Source organism: Carcharodon carcharias, chromosome 24, assembly GCF_017639515.1.
Source record: "Carcharodon carcharias isolate sCarCar2 chromosome 24, sCarCar2.pri, whole genome shotgun sequence".
In the NCBI taxonomy this organism is placed as follows: domain Eukaryota; kingdom Metazoa; phylum Chordata; class Chondrichthyes; order Lamniformes; family Lamnidae; genus Carcharodon; species Carcharodon carcharias.
This window is the reverse complement of record NC_054490.1, coordinates 32624232-32641200: the sequence shown is the minus strand read 5'-3', so window position 1 is coordinate 32641200 and position 16969 is coordinate 32624232.

The following is a 16969-nucleotide window of genomic DNA, read 5'->3' as shown; positions in this document are numbered from 1 at the left end:
AATTCATTCCTAAAAGCAAGTAATAATATTTCAAATTGCTCAACTAATTATCATTTTGGCGTCTAAACTTCAAAATGAATCGTCTCAGTAACTTCTAACTTATTTCAGCTATCTGAGGTGAGATCTTGGTTATTTTTGGCCGTGCCCTCTAACAATTTAACCAATAATGCATAATAGATTGCAAAAAGCTGTATATCTATGCGTCAAAAAAATAACTAAAATTACATATTCTGTACATTTTTATTTGTCAAAATAAAATTGTAGGATTGTGCACTTTATAACAATGGGAACAAAACACTACAGCCCGAGTGTTACTTCTGCGCACAATTCAATGTGTGAAATTATCTTAAACATTTGCTTTTACATTTATTCCAAGCCACAATACTGAGATTGCACAGGATGTTTTACTGCATAAGAAACACTCATTGCCTTCAGGTAGCTTAAGCACCTCCTCCTCCTCTGCTCACATCTTAGTACAAGTCATTTTTGTTTAGTTAACAGGCCATCACAGCAGCTTCTATTCCATGACCCTTACCACAGATATGCTTGCTAGACATGTTTAACATTATAGTTACACTATTGTTCAGAACACCTGTGTTAGAATAGGCTAAATGTTGGAGTTGTGTAGAACCTTGGAGAGGACACAGTTGGAGTACTGTGTGCAGTTCTGGCCGCCACATTATAGGAAGGATGTAATTGCACTGGAGCGGGTGCAGATGAGATTCACCAGGATGTTGCCTGGGATGAAACATTGAAGTTATGAAGAGAGGTTGGATAGACTTGGGTTGTCTTAGTTAGAGCAGAGAAGACTGAGGGGCAACCTGATCGATGTATACAAGATTATGGGGGGTATGGACAGAGTTGATAGGGAACGGCTGTTCCCCTTAGTTGTAGGGTCAGTCACAAGGATGCATAAGTTTAAGCTGAGGGGCAGGAAGTTTAGGGGGGGATGTGAGGAAAAACTTTTTCACCCAGAAGGTGGTGACGTCTGGAATGCACTACCTGGGAGGGTGGTGGAGGCGGGTTGCCTCACATCCTTTAAATAGTACCTGGATGAGCACTTGGAACGTCATAAATTTCAAGGATATGAGCCAACTGCTGGTAAATTGAATTAGCTAGGTAGGTCAGGTGTTTCTCACGTGTCGGTACAGACTCGATGGGCCGAGGGGCCCGCTCACTGTGATTTTGTGATTCTGTGATAAAATTAGAGGGGCAGTCTACAATTCGTGTTAGTAAAGTCAAACTAAATGTAAATGTGTCCGCTTGCTTCAGGCAATTCTATAGAAATAGTTAAGCGCAAAAAGTTTTGTACAGTCATCATTGCCAATATATAACTGCAGAGCAATAAGTAGTCATGACATTTAATATGTGATTATTACGGTTAAATGGATTTGTATCGACTTCCGTATCATAATTCCTAACAATTGGACAAGAATAAAGCTGAAGCAATCCCTTGGTTATTTGAAACGTACAAGCCCGGAAGCATAGTCCACCTTATTCACAATTACAACACTTTGTAATGAATGTAATGGTCCCTCTCTTCTTTTCATGGAAATATCCACTTTTCCACATATGCTGTCAAGGATAATTACTACCTAAATTTCCATAGGAATACATTCAGTAAATTTCCTCTGTTTAACATTTTTACCTTGTTCCCCATTGTATTTCGAGCTTTGGCTAAAACACATAGCACTATCTTGATAAATACTTCATTTTGCTGTATGGCATTTTCGCTGATGTGATTTTGTTTCAGTTTGCAGTGCTTTACATCACCAAAACCCCTCTCATAGTTCTTCCCCCAGTGCTGGGCCATCAGTCTTACTAAGCATCTCTCTCGGCAACCTGTTAAAATAATATTTATTGTTTTCAATCTCCTTCATACTACATATATGCCCTGAGCAGCCATTTCAGCTTCATTTATGAGAAATAACTTGAAAATAAGACTCAACTGGAACCGTTCTAGCTTCATGGAATTTTTTCAATGCATACTTTATAGCCACATTATAAAAGCTTGCAAATCATGTGCGCATTCGTGAAATCATTTCAAATAGAGCTACAGACAATAATTGAACAAATTTTTCGCAGCGGGGGAAGGGAGGCAAATTAGTTTAAAAAAAAACAGACAACATGATAGCTCAAAAACAGACAAACTAGTTCCTGGATTCGTTTTGCAAATGTCTACTTCAGCGGATGTATTTACCTGCAAGTAGGAGCAATGCTTTTGGGGTTGGCCAAAAGGCAAAGCAGGAAATATTGACACCAAATGAGGTCGCAAAAATCACAAGGTACAGATCATAACATTCAATATGTATACATTTATCATGTTTGGTTATCTTCTTATTTATGTCAGTTCCAGTTTGGGCATCGGTTTACGTGAAGAACAGCTTCAGGAAAACAGGCTAATTGGTCTGCATAATTGGGCGTTTTCCATATCGAGATATTACTTAATAACAGAGCTACTTTGTACCACTGAAGGAATTCCTTTGGGATTTAGCGAACAAGTTCAAATATTTAATCTATACCCCATTGTGCAAACTTTGATTATAAAGAGTAAAGTCCACCGTTGGTTTACTCAAGGATCTGTGAGATTTACATGAGGTGCAGCTCCATCCCCACCTTTGAAGTTTGAATTCCAAAACCTCTTTCAAGATTCACGGCTTGCTAACATTACTGCATTGATCGCGACATGGAACAACCTTTCATGGAATATAACCTAGTGACATTGCGACTGTAGCATGCGCTATCAAAATAACAAAAACTTCAAGACCTTTTTGAATTCACATAATTGATGTAACACGTGATTAACATCAAAAGGTAAATTAATTAGCTCCTGAGAGCGTGAAGATTATTCGTTTGTACGCAACAATGCATGGTTGGATCGCTGATAGTAAGCTGACGGGTCCTTAAAATCTGGAATGATATCGTTCTCTGTGAGAATCACTCATTTAACATCATACAATCACACAATTTCCCCTACTATCACTCTCTCTTTCTTCTTCACTTTCTTTTTATTAATCAATTCTGCTTGTGCTTTTATTTTTCTCATCTTTTGCACAGAATTAGGTTGTCACATTTCTCTCTTACTGTCTCCTTTTATGTACATATGGAAATTAGAGATAGCAACAGAAGTAGACTATTCGGCACCTGGAGACTACTCTGGCATTCAAAAAGTTCCTGTCTGTTTCTGTTTCGAATTCCACATTCCCATTTACACTTGATAATCTTTCATTCCATTCCCTTAAAATAACCTCTAACTCCGCATTAAAAAATATTCAATGACCCCGCCTCCAACGCCTTCTGAAACAGAGAATTCCAAAGTTGCACAACCCTCTGAGGGGGACAAACGCTCCTCACTCTGTCCTTAAAGTGCAATCTCTAATTTTAAAACAGTCCCACCCACCCCACTCCCCAGCACCCCAATAGTTCTGGACTCATCCACAACAGGAAGTATGCTTTCCACGTGCACCTTGTCAATATCATTCAGGATCGTATGCATTGCAATCAAGTCAACTCTCAGTCTGCTCATTGCGTCAGTTTACTTCTCTTTTCTTTATTTCATCTATTTCCCCGTTCTTTTCTTTTTGCCTCTTACCTCTGGGGGCTCTCCACTTGTACGTTGGGAAACAAATATTTGACTATACTAATGCCATTGTTCAGCGCTGCGCCCAAAGCCCTGGAGGCAATGACAGTGCAAGTGAATATCTAAGTGCTTCTTTAATGTTATGGCGTTTCTGACTCAACCACCCTTTCATGCAGTGAGTTCCAGACTCCCATCATCCTCTGGGTGAAATAGAAATCTCCTCAACACCCATCTTAGTCTTTTACCACGTACCTTACCTGGTTAATGAACCCTTTACTAACGGAATGAAGTGCCTTCCGTCCCACCCTATCTATGCCCCTCATGCACTTATGTACACCTTTCAGGTCCCCTCTCAACCTTCGTTGCTCCAAGGAAAATAATCCTGGTCTATCCAATCTTTGTTCATTGTTCAGGTCCTCCCACTCTGGCAGCATCACTGGGAAAATCTCCTTTGCAACCTCTCCTGTGCAATCACATTCTTCCTGTAATGTGGTGACCAAAACTGCATGCAGTATTGCAGTTGTGGCCAAACCAGAGTGTTTGAGCAAAGTATTATGATTAGATACGCTAATGTTAAGAAAATGTTAAGGGATAATAAAACATCAATAACATTGAAATGTATCATAATTTGCAAACATATTATGCTCTTCTCAGAATTTGCTTTCACAACTGTTTTGTTATCGTGAGAATATTTGATCATTTTATTGTCTGTCTTCAGTCGAGTCACTAATCTAGATGGAGAACACAGCTGTCTTTCATACAGCACCTTGCCATTTACATTTAACAACCCTGACAATGACCCAATTTATCTGATACATTATTCTTTGTTTGTTATCCAATGCATGATGCACGCCAATATTGTACCCCAGCATCATGAGCTCTTGCCATGCAGTAACCTTTTGTGTGACTCTTATTGAATTCCTGTGGTAAATTCAGATACATTTCATGTACTGGACCCCTCCACCCATTTTGTTCCCGTCCTGAAGGAATTTTAATGAATTTGCCAAGCATGATCCTTAAATCATATTGGCTATGCTTGCTTGTGCGATGATCTTCTGAATATTCTGCTACCATTCCCTAAATAAAGAATTGTGGCATTTTCCCTCTGACAGTTATTAGACTAAATGTCCTATAGATTCCTCCTTTCTGCCCTTCCTTTAATACGTGCAATAGACTTATAATTTCCTAATCCGCTTAGAGTTTTACAGAACCTGCAGAAATTTGGAAGATTGCATTCAATGCATTCAATAAAAATTTCAAAGCAAATTATATCAAAACATGTCATATCCTGAACAATTCGTACTATGGCGCTGCTCCTTCCATTAGGGCTCCAATTATTATATTTTTTACACATGAATTTCTTTTTTTTATGGTTTCCATTCCGATATTTAATTTTAGATCATATCATTCTCCAAGTCATTTGCTTAAAGGCAGCAAGGTGAATCAGAATCCTTTCTAGATGAAGCAGCAATTTCGTGACACTTCTTACAGTTTAGTCCCGTATTTATTACTCATGATGTGGTTTCCTCTACATCGATTAAACTGAAGGCAGACCGGGTGACTGCTTTGCAAAACATCTAAATTTAGAAGATTACAAAAATGCATCCAATAAAATTTAAATGCCAGTTAAATCAAAACTAACCATATTCTGCACAAATGACCATTAAGAGAATCCTTTCTGTAGGATTCCTAACAGTATATTTTCAGGCGTGCATTTCTTTGATGATTTGCATAAAGCTACTAATATTTTTTAAAAGTTATTTATTCCCATTTAAGGTCTTCAAGCCAGAAAGGCCAATTCGAATCCTTTCCAGGTGAAGCAGCTATTTAGTTTCAATTCTTTCAATTTAGTTTACTGTATTCACCGCTCAAAATGCCATATAAGCCACAGGGGATGCTAAATGCAGACTTGGTGAACACTTTCCAGAACACCTTCGCTAAGCCTACGGGCAGAGAGAATGTAAATATTAAAATAGGAACATGAAAATACTAGGAGCAAGTAAGTGTCATATTTGAACATGATCTTGGAAGGCATTGGAGAAAAAAGTAAATAACATGCTTTAGTTGCACAAATGCAGTTTGTGCATTTGTTTGGAAGAGGGTACAGGAGCACAATGCAGCTATAGAGCTTGAAGGCAACGAAGTCTTTTATGAAGGTGCAGTACTGGTTGATAGATTAGTAATTCATAGACCGAGGTCAAAACAAACCATGGATCACCTGGCATTCACCTAGGCACCAGAAAATACAACATAAAAACACAGCCCTGTTGAATAATCAAATGCCTCCTTACAAACATCGGGGGTTTGGTGGGGGTGTGGAGGGGGTGGGGGGCGGTGGGTGGGTGGGGGGAGGGGGGGGTAGGGGGGGGGGGGGGTGCGTGGGGGGTGTTGTTGCTCCATAATTGGGAGAGCTGACTCACAGATCAACCAGCAGTCGGACATAGTCACGCTCACGGAACCATATTTTGCAGCTAATGCCCCAGAAACCACCATCTCCAATCTGGATATGTCCTGTCCCACCGGCAGGACAGTCTCCGCAGCAGTGACAACACAATGGTGTACAGTCAGGAAGGTGCTGTAAGTGGAGTGCTCAATGTGTCTCTGCAGATAAAGTTGCATGGCACCCGGTCAAACATGCGCAATGGACCCTCCAGTTACACAACACGTACCACCCTCTCTCAGCTGAAACATCAGTGATGCTCCATGTTGAACAGCACGTGAAGGAAGCAATGAGGGATGCAAGGGCGCAAAATGTACTCTGGATGGGGGACAGATATGGCTGTCACCAAGAGTGGTTCGGTAGCACCACTAGTGACTGACCAGATCGATGCTAAACGGGTAAAGCTGCTGGACTGGTCTGCGGCAGTTGTTGAGGGAAAAAAGACATACATGTCCACACCCTGAGCAAATGGCCTGCCCCAGATGCATCTGTCCATGACAGTAGCGGAAGGAATAGCAACCACACAGTCTTTGTGGAGACTAAGTCGTGCCTTCACATTGAGATAACGCTCCATCAGTTTGTGTGGCAGCTCCACCTTGCCAAATGGAATAGATTTCGAACAGATCTAGCAACTCAAGACTGGGAGGCATGAGATGCTGTGGTCCATCAGCAGCAGCGGAATTGTACTCCAACTACAATGTGTAAACTCATGGCCCTGCACGTCCCACACTCGACCATTACAATTAGCCACGGTGTAAACACTGGTTCAACGAAGAGCACAGAGGTCATGCCAGGAACAGAATCAGGGATACCTAAAAATGAGGTGTCAGCCTGGTGAATCTAGAACACAGGGCTACATGCGTGCCAAGCAGCACAATCAGAAAATGATAAATAGAGCTAAGCAATCCAACAAACAACAAATCGTATCCTGCCACATCAAGTTGTGAATTGTGAGAGACAACTAAACAGCTTGCTAGATCAGGAGGCTTCACAACTATCACCATCTTCAATGATGGGCGAGCCCAGCACATCAGTGCAAAAAGAAGGCTGAAGCATTTGCTGCAATCTTCAACCAGAAGTTCCAAGTGGATGATCCATCTCAGCCTTCTGCAGGATGCCCAGCATCATAGATTCCAGTGATAAAAACAAAAAAACTGCGGATGCAGGAAATCCAAAACAAAAACAGAATTACCTGGAAAAACTCAGCAGGTCTGGCAGCATCGGCGGAGAAGAAAAGAGTTGACGTTTCGAGTCCTCATGACCCTTCGACAGAACTTGAGTTCGAGTCCAAGAAAGAGTTGAAATATAAGCTGGTTTAAGGTGTGTGTGGGGGGGGTGGGGGGGTGGGGGGGGGAGCAGAGAGAGAGAGAGAGAGGTGGGGGGGTGGTGTGGTTGTAGGGACAAACAAGCAGTGATAGAAGAAGATCATCAAAAGATGTCAACGACAATAGTACAATAGAACACATAGGTGTTAAAGTTAAAGTTGGCGATATTATCTAAACGAATGTGCTAATTAAGAATGGATGGTAGGGCACTCAAGGTATAGCTCTAGTGGGGGTGGTTTTTTTATATAATGGAAATAGGTGGGAAAAGGAAAATCTTCATAATTTATTGGAAAAAAAAGGAAGGGGCAAACAGAAAGGGGGTGGGGATGGGGGAGGGAGCTCACGACCTAAAGTTGTTGAATTCAATATTCAGTCCGGAAGGCTGTAATGTGCCTAGACGGAAGATGAGGTGTTGTTCCTCCAGTTTGCGTTGGGCTTCACTGGAACAATGCAGCAAGCCAAGGACAGACATGTGGGCAAGAGAGCAGGGTGGAGTGTTAAAATGGCAAGCGACAGGGAGGTTTGGGTCATTCTTGCGGACAGACCGCAGGTGTTCTGCAAAGCGGTCGCCCAGTTTACGTTTGGTCTCTCCAATGTAGAGGAGACCACATTGGGAGCAACGAATGCAGTAGACTAAGTTGGGGGAAATGCAAGTGAAATGCTGCTTCACTTGAAAGGAGTGTTTGGGTCCTTGGATGGTGAGGAGAGAGGAAGTGAAGGGGCAGGTGTTGCATCTTTTGCGTGGGCATGGGGTGGTGCCATAGGAGGGGGTTGAGGAGTAGGGGGTGATGGAGGAGTGGACCAGGGTGTCCCGGAGGGAGCGATCCCTACGGAATGCCAATAAGGGGGGTGAAGGGAAGATGTGTTTGGTGGTGGCATCATGCTGGAGTTGGCGGAAATGGCGGAGGATGATCCTTTGAATGCAAAGGCTGGTGGGGTGATAAGTGAGGACAAGAGGGATCGTATTATGTTTCTGGGAGGGAGGAGAAGGCATGAGGGCGGATGCGCGGGAGATGGGCCGGCCACGGTTGAGGGCCTTGTCAACGACCGTGGGTGGAAAACCTCGCTTAAGGAAGAAGGAGGGCATGTCAGAGGAATTGTTTTTGAAGGTAGCATCATCGGAACAGATGCAACGGAGGCGAAGGAACTGAGAGAATGGGATGGAGTCCTTACAGGAAGTGGGGTGTGAGGAGCTGTAGTCGAGATAGCTCTGGGAGTCGGTGGGTTTGTAATGGATATTAGTGGACAGTCTGTCACCAGACATTGAGACAGAGAGGTCAAGGAAGGGAAGGGAAGTGTCAGAGATGGACCACATGAAAATGATGGAGGGGTGGAGATTGGAATCAAAACTAATAAATTTTTCCAAGTCCCGACGAGGGCATGAAGCAGCACCAAAGTAATCATCGATGTACCGGAGAAAGAGTTGTGGAAGGGGGCAGGAGTAGGACTGCAACAAGGAATGTTCCACATACCCCATAAAGAGACAGGCATAGCTGGAGCCCATGCGGGTACCCATAGCCACACCTTTTATTTGGAGGAAGTGAGAGGAGTTGAAGGAGAAATTGTTCAGTGTGAGAACAAGTTCAGCCAGACGGAGGAGAGTAGTGGTGGATGGGGATTGTTCGGGCCTCTGTTTGAGGAAGAAGCTAAGGGCCCTCAGACCATACTGGTGGGGGATGGAGGTGTAGAGGGATTGGATGTCCATGGTGAAGAGGAAGCGGTTGGGGCCAGGGAACTGGAAATTGTTGATATGACGTAAGGTGTCAGAGGAATCACGGATGTAGGTGGGAAGGGACTGGACAAGGAGAGAGAGAAGGGAGTCAAGATAACAAGAAATGAGTTCTGTGGAGCAGGAGCAAGCTGAGACGATCGGTCTACCGGGGCAGTTCTGTTTGTGGATTTTGGGTAGGAGATAGAAGCGGGCCGTCCGAGGTTGGGCAACTATCAGGTTGGAAGCTGTGGGAGGGAGATCCCCAGAGGAGATGAGGTCAGTGACAGTCCTGGAAACAATGGCTTGATGTTCAGTGGTGGGGTCATGGTCCAGGGAGAGGTAGGAGGAAGTGTCTGCGAGTTGACGCTCAGCCTCCGTGAGGTAGAGGTCAGTGCGCCAGACAACAACAGCACCACCCTTGTCAGCGGGTTTGATGACAATGTCAGGGTTGAACCTGAGAGAATGGAGTGCAGTAAGTTCAGAGAGAGACAGGTTAGAATGGGTGAGAGGAGCAGAGAAATTGAGACGACTAATGTCGCGCTGACAGTTCTCAATGAAAAGATCGAGAGAAGGTAAGAATCCAGAGGGAGGGGTCCAGGTGGAGGGAGAATATTGGAGATGGGTAAAAGGATCCGTTGAACTGGGAGAGGACTCCTGCCCAAAGAAGTGAGCCCGGAGACGAAGACGGCGGAAGAAGAGTTCAGTATCATGCCGAGCCCGAAATTCATTGAGGTGAGGGCGTAAGGATATGAAACTAACTCCTTTGCTGAGCGCTGAACGTTCAGCATCGGAGAGGGGAAGGTCAGGGGGTATAGTGAATACACAGCTGGGGTTGGGATTGGAAGAAAGGGTGGAGACGGAGGGACAGGCAGGGGTGGAGGGTCCTAGATGAGTGTTGGTGTCGATGAGTTGTTGGAGCTTGCGTTCCTTAGCACTTGAGAGAAAGAGAAAAAGTTTCTTGTTGAGGCATCGGATGAGCCGAAGGATAAAATGAAACTTGGGGCACGCGCAGCTTTGAAAAAGGGTACGGCGGTGCTGCTGGAGGGAGAGGTCGAGTGCGTTCATATGGCGGCGCATGGCACTGGGTGTGGATTTCAGAATGTGACGGGAACAGCAGTCCGAGAAACGTTTTATGTCCCGGAGGTACCTGTAATCCTTGGTGGGTTCGAAACATGAGGGGTGGAATTTCAGTTGAAATCCACGTGGGGTAAGTCGGAGACAGAGACAGTCACTGAGAAAGGAGATATGGCTGTGAAAGCGGGTTTTAGTAAACACCTTGTCAAACACCAGGAGGGAAATGGAAAGCAAGGAAGGTGAGCAAGGCAACAGAGAGATATGGAAATCTTGTCGCAGAGAGGAACAGAACTTCTTCAAGGAGGTAGGCATTTCTTGAAGAGCAGTGGCAGTCAATTAAACACAGAGATAAAAAAAAAACTGCGGATGCTGGAAATCCAAAACAAAAAAAGAATTACCTGGAAAAACTCAGCAGGTCTGGCAGCATCGGCGGAGAAGAAAAGAGTTGACGTTTCGAGTCCTCATGACCCTTCGACAGAACTTGAGTTCGAGTCCAAGAAAGAGTTGAAATATAAGCTGGTTTAAGGTGTGTGGGGGGGGTGGGGGGGGGAACGGAGAGAGAGAGAGAGGTGGGGGGGGTGTGGTTGTAGGGACAAACAAGCAGTGATAGAAGCAGATCATCAAAAGATGTCAACGACAATAGTACAATAGAACACATAGGTGTTAAAGTTAAAGTTGGTGATATTATCTAAACGAATGTGCTAATTAAGAATGGATGGTAGGGCACTCAAGGTATAGCTCTAGTGGGGGTGTTTTTTTTTATAATGGAAATAGGTGGGAAAAGGAAAATCTTCATAATTTATTGGAAAAAAAAGGAAGGGGCAAACAGAAAGGGGGTGGGGATGGGGGAGGGAGCTCACGACCTAAAGTTGTTGAATTCAATATTCAGTCCGGAAGGCTGTAAAGTGCCTAGACGGAAGATGAGGTGTTGTTCCTCCAATTTGCGTTGGGCTTCACTGGAACAATGCAGCAAGCCAAGGACAGCCATGTGGGCAAGAGAGCAGGGTGGAGTGTTAAAATGGCAAGCGACAGGAAGGTTTGGGTCACACTTTTTAGCACCATTCTCTTCTCCTCAGATACTGAGTCGCTCCATGACAAATGCATCAAGACCAGGACAATGTCTAGGCTGGGGCTTTTAAATGATAAGTAGCATTCGTGCCACACAAGCACCAGGCGATGTCCATTTCCAACAAAAAAGAATGCAACCATCGCCCTTTAACAGACTATAGCATTACAATCACTGATTCCCCTATTATCAACAACCTGGGGGTTTGAATTGGCCAGACACTGACCTGGACTAACCATATAAATAATCTGGCTTAAATGGAATACCAGTGGCTATGAATCCTGCATCGAATACCTCACCTCCAGACACCCAAAAGGCTGTCCACAATCTTCAAGGCACAAGTCAGCAGTGTGAAGAAATACTTCCCCTTGCCAGGATGAGTGCACCTCTAACAACACTCAAGAAACTTGACAACATCCAGAACAAAACAGTGCGCTTGACTGGGGTCCCACCCACCATGTTTCACTTCCACGACCAACAAAACACAATGGGCACAGTGTGTACAATCTATAAGTTGCACTGCAGGAACTCACCAAGGCTTCGTAGGCAGCAGTTTTCAAACCCACGACCGCTAACATCCAGGAGGATAAGGGCACGCAGATGCATGGGAGCAGTATCACACTAAGTTACCCTCCAAGCCACACACCACCCTGACTTCGAAATATATCGCTGTTCGTTCATTGTTAATGTGACAAAATTCTGAAACTCCCTCTGTAATATGACTGTGGCTATAACTACACCATGTGGACTGCAAAGGTTCAAGAATGTGGCTGAATGCAACGTTCTCAAGGGCAATTACGGATAGAAATTAACGCTGACCCATCCAGTGATGCCCACATTCCATGAATGAATCAAAGCACTACAGGGACATCACCCTCCAAGGGCTAAAAGCAAAGTACTGTGGATGCTGGAAATCTGAAACAAAAAGAAAGAAATGCTGGAAAACTCATTAGGTTGGACAGGGTTTGTGAACAGAAAGGCAGAATTAACGTTTAGAGTCCATATGGCTCTTCTTCAGAGCTCAAAGAACTGCATGGATTCATTGGGTGTCCCTCCATTTGTGTCACACTTAAAATGCAGCATCTACTTGCACACTGAGTGTAACTTGATTCCGAGTTTGGTTTCTGTGTCAGCAGCTCTATTGCGAACTGGAGCTCCCCTACACGCCAGCAGCAGGACAATTGCAGGGAAATGGGAATGCATCTTCAACATGCTCCCTTATGTTCCAGTTGAGCCATTCGACGCCATCAGCAGAGCAGGGCGCTTTGGACTTTGAGGGAAATTGTTTCTCCTCTAAATCTTCCCAGTCTCATCGTCTCCTTACTTCATTCGATGAGTTTCATATTGCTGAAATTAAGTTGTATTAAGTTGAAAACACACCCTATAATGATCTTTGGTTTCACACCGAAAAATGCTCTTCAAGATTCATGATGCACATACAATATTTGCATTGGTGAAGCTCTGCCGAATTTGAACATTTTTAGCAGGTAGGATGCGACGCATTTAAAATTGCTTGGCTGGTTTTGGGCACCTTTAAAGTAATAGAATGATTCATAATTCAAAACATCACTCAGGCAACGCAACTTGCTTGAAATGCACCCCATCCATCAAGTTAGACACACGCTCTCCCCACTCTTGTCACACAGTGACAATAGTGCATGCCCCCTTCATTTCCGTAAATCACCGAGGCTCCTTTGGCAACATCTTCCAAATTCGCCACTACTACCACCTTGAATGACAAGGGAAGCAAACGGATTTAAACACATTGGAATTATATGACTATTCCTTCAATTTATCTGCGTTAAATTTATCTACTCCCTCCCGAGCAACAGTGTGCAGGCATCTCCTGAAAATGGACTGCATCCGTTCCAAATGGCGAATAATAACAGCATTATAAATGACAAATAGGGATGGGGATTTATTATTGAACTGGCTAACAATGCTCACAGCCCAATGTACAAATAAAAACGATCAGACATTTGTAGGAAGACGGTGCATTGCAGCATTGTCACTACCTTCGTAATCCAAATGCCCAGCATTCGTCTAAATCTAACAACAACGGTTGAATTTAAATATAATTAATACATCTAGAATTGGAAAGGTAGCTTCAGTAGTCAGTTGCTTTGAAAACCTCTCTGATCAACTAATGTCTATTAAGGAAGGAATTCTGCCACCCTTACCTGGTCTGGCCCAAAATGCCAATCTAGCCCCACAATTATGTACTTTATTATTCACTGTACGATGTCTAGCAAGCCATTCAGGTCGAGAGAAGTTACAAATGGGCAAAAAATGCAGGCATTATCAGCAATGCCAAATTCGCTTATATAGAAAAAAATGAAATTAAACTGAATACAAATAATGAGATATTCAGAGGAGCGTCCATAAACTCATATCAAAAATGAAAATGTTATTAGGGGGATTAAGAGAAAGAAACGAAGGAGAGTGGTGGAATGTAGAGAATTTTTCTTCAGGAGTAGGGGATTAGATGTCGCAGAAAGCATGTTTGATGAATCAGGGAAAAATTAGGTGGATGCACAATCAACCAGACTAGAAGGGACAGAAAGATCGAGGTTGCCAGTAAGGAGAGAGACTGTAGGACTAGAGGAGGCTACACAACAAAGGTTGGTTGAGGGATTTAAGGGTTTAAAGATGAACATGTACAGTTGGAGTGAATGTAGATGTGGTTGAGCAGTCAACGTCAGCATTAATGAAATCGCTGATAAATACACCATTGCGAATTCTGTAGATGAAGAAGGGTTGAAAGGCTAAGATCTTAGAGAGCCATAAAATGTTTTCATGAAAGATGTTGTCTGTCTCCAATTTGAAATGTAAGAGTCAAACCATGCAACGGTATTCAGAAGATGAGCAAGGCATTAGAATAAAGGGGCGATGGACTGAAGGAGAGGACTGAGATTATGGATTTGACAAATACGTGATTGATGTTTTCACTTTATGGTGAGCTGAGGCGGTGTGCAGGTTGCCTGTGATTTGACGACAAAAGGAGAAGCCGTTTCTAGGAATTGATATGAGGTCGATGATTTCGTATACAATTAACCCGAATTAGAGCTTTGAAAACATCATATTCACTCTGACCCAAGTGCCAGGAGATGATCTGTGGCGTAGTGGATTGCCTCCTTCCCTCTGAGCCAGAATATCCAGCTTTGAGTTCCATTGCAGGACTTGATGATCACGAACGCGCATTCGTAACGAGAAAAAACAGGTTGATTACCAACCTTTAAATCCTTCTTTGGAAAATCATCCACATTTTGCGAACCTTTGAAGATGGTATGGGCTCACCTTGAACGGTAGGGGGAATACTGACGGAAATTCAACAGATTCAGTTGCTTTTCTCTCAGTTTGCCCCTTTCCCTTATTCGGGGCCTCAGTGCGTGCAGAAAGGGAATGTGTTACTTCTCATCTGTTTTCGTCAACGCGGTGGACTTTAATTAGAAGCAAAATATCGTGGACTTTGGACACCTGAAATAAAACAGGGAGCATTGAAAAGATCAAGTTGACTGCATCCGTAGAGAGAATCAGTGCACATTTCAGAGCAACTAATTTTCATCAGAACCTATTAACACTCCTCAAAATGCAGCCAAAGCCAGGAAATATCGATCATGCGATGCTAGCTTGTCTGACAAGCAAAGAATTTATGTGCACCTATAATTGCTTTTTGCAATGCTCCACTCCCCTTGGTGTTGAAACACATGGCGTTTTTAGAGGAGTTACGAAATTTTCAGCGAGCGAGAATGAAAAAAAATGATGATATTGTTCCAAATCAGTACTGTGTGCATGGCAGAGTTCCGACAGTTAGTGGTGATCTGTAACATTTCATTTCACAAACATTCTTGTTCAGCTCTGCTGATGGGCCTTTCAAATTTGCATTTCAGATTGATGAAGATCGTCAGTTTCAGGTTAGGCAAGGTCAAATGGTTATTCTCAGAGCGCAGGTGACTGAAGGCAGAATTTGCTGAGTCATGCAAGATTATGACACATTTGAACACACTAAACACATAAAAGCGGCTCACCTTAGCTGATGGTATAAGGATTAGGCGACATACATTTTAGGTTTTGGACAAGAGATGTAGAGGCTTGAGCAATAACATTTTAACGCAACATGTGGCAATTAACTTGAATTCTCTACCTTTGAGGGTGGTAGAAGTAGACGTGATGATATATTTTTCCCACAAGGACATTGTTTGGGCATTGAGGGAAATTATCTTGCAGGGCTACCTGGATAGCGTGGCGGAATGCTATTGAATCGATTGGCCTGCAGGGCATTGACATGATGAGCCGAAAGTCCTCTTTCTGACCTCTATGATCTCAGTATTAAGTCATCCATTCCACAATGATTGTGGTATCATTTGCACAGATTTCAGGCAGTTTGAGCAATGCAGAGTGCAATGCAGTTTATATACACATGCGGCAACTTCAGTCAATTAAGGAAAATATAGCATGAAATGTTCATTAAAATGCGTCAGGATTTTATGCAATGTAAAAGCTCAAGGGCTGATAATTATCAGATATAAATCAACAATTACATAATTTCAAACAGAACAAGGAAACAACCGGTCCCAAAGCAGAGGCAATGATACAATGTGCTTCAAGGAAGTTGCAAGCAAAGATTATTATGAAGTGCATAGCTTTTCTGTGCAACTGATCATGATTTCAGCGAGGGAACGTCAAACAATACTATTCTGTTTTAAGTAAGAGAGGATACATTGATGAGTTGAGAATATAACATACATTCCCCTAACATTGCAGGTATATTATTGTTCTGCAATATATTATGCAGTAACAGGTATTAATCATGGACGATGTTGGAACCGAAATATGCCCCATTACTTTTGTAATGTATGCCTCGATTGACAAAGGCAAATGTCCCCTATGCCTTTTTCAGCAAACGACTAACAGGCCCCTCTCCCTTCAGAGATCTATTGACAGACATGCTAAAGTCCCTTTGTTCCTCAGACCTTCCTAGTTCCACGCCCTTCATTGAATATTTTCTTGTCAATTCACTCCTTTGAAAGTGTACCAGCTCACACTTTCCAGGGTTAAATTCCACCTGTCACTTACCTGCCCATTTGACCATCCCGTCTATATCTTCCTGTAGCCCAAGACACTAAACCTCACTTTTTACCAGCCAGCAAATCTTTGTTTCATCCTCAAATTTACTAATCCTACCCCCCATATAGTCAGCTTATGTCGTTTATATAAATGACAAATAATAGTGGATGGAGCACAGGTCCCTGTGATACACGAATGGATACTGGCATTCAGTCACTAAAGGATCCTTCTGACAGCACCATCTGTCTCTTACAACTAAGACAATTTGGAATCCACCTTATCAAATTACCCGGTATCCCATGTGCATTTATCCTTTTTATAAGTCTCCCATGTGGGACTTTGTCAAAGGCTTTCCTGAAATCCACGTCAACCACACCAAATGAACTACCCTCACCTAGACACCTGGTCACCTGCTCAAAAGATCAATCAAATTTGTTAGGCATGACCTCCCTCTGACAAAGCCAGGCTGATCATCCCTGATAAAACCTTGCCCCTCCAAGTGGACATAGATTCTGACCTTCAGAATTTTCTCCAATAGTTTCCCTAGCACTGGCATGACACTCGCTGGCCTGTAGTTCACTGGCTTATCTCTATAAGCTTTCTAAAATAGCAGAACCACATAAGATGTTCTCCAATCCTCTGGCACCTCCCCAGTGGCCTGAGAGGAATTAAAACATTGGTTCAGAGCCCCTGACATCTCCTCCCT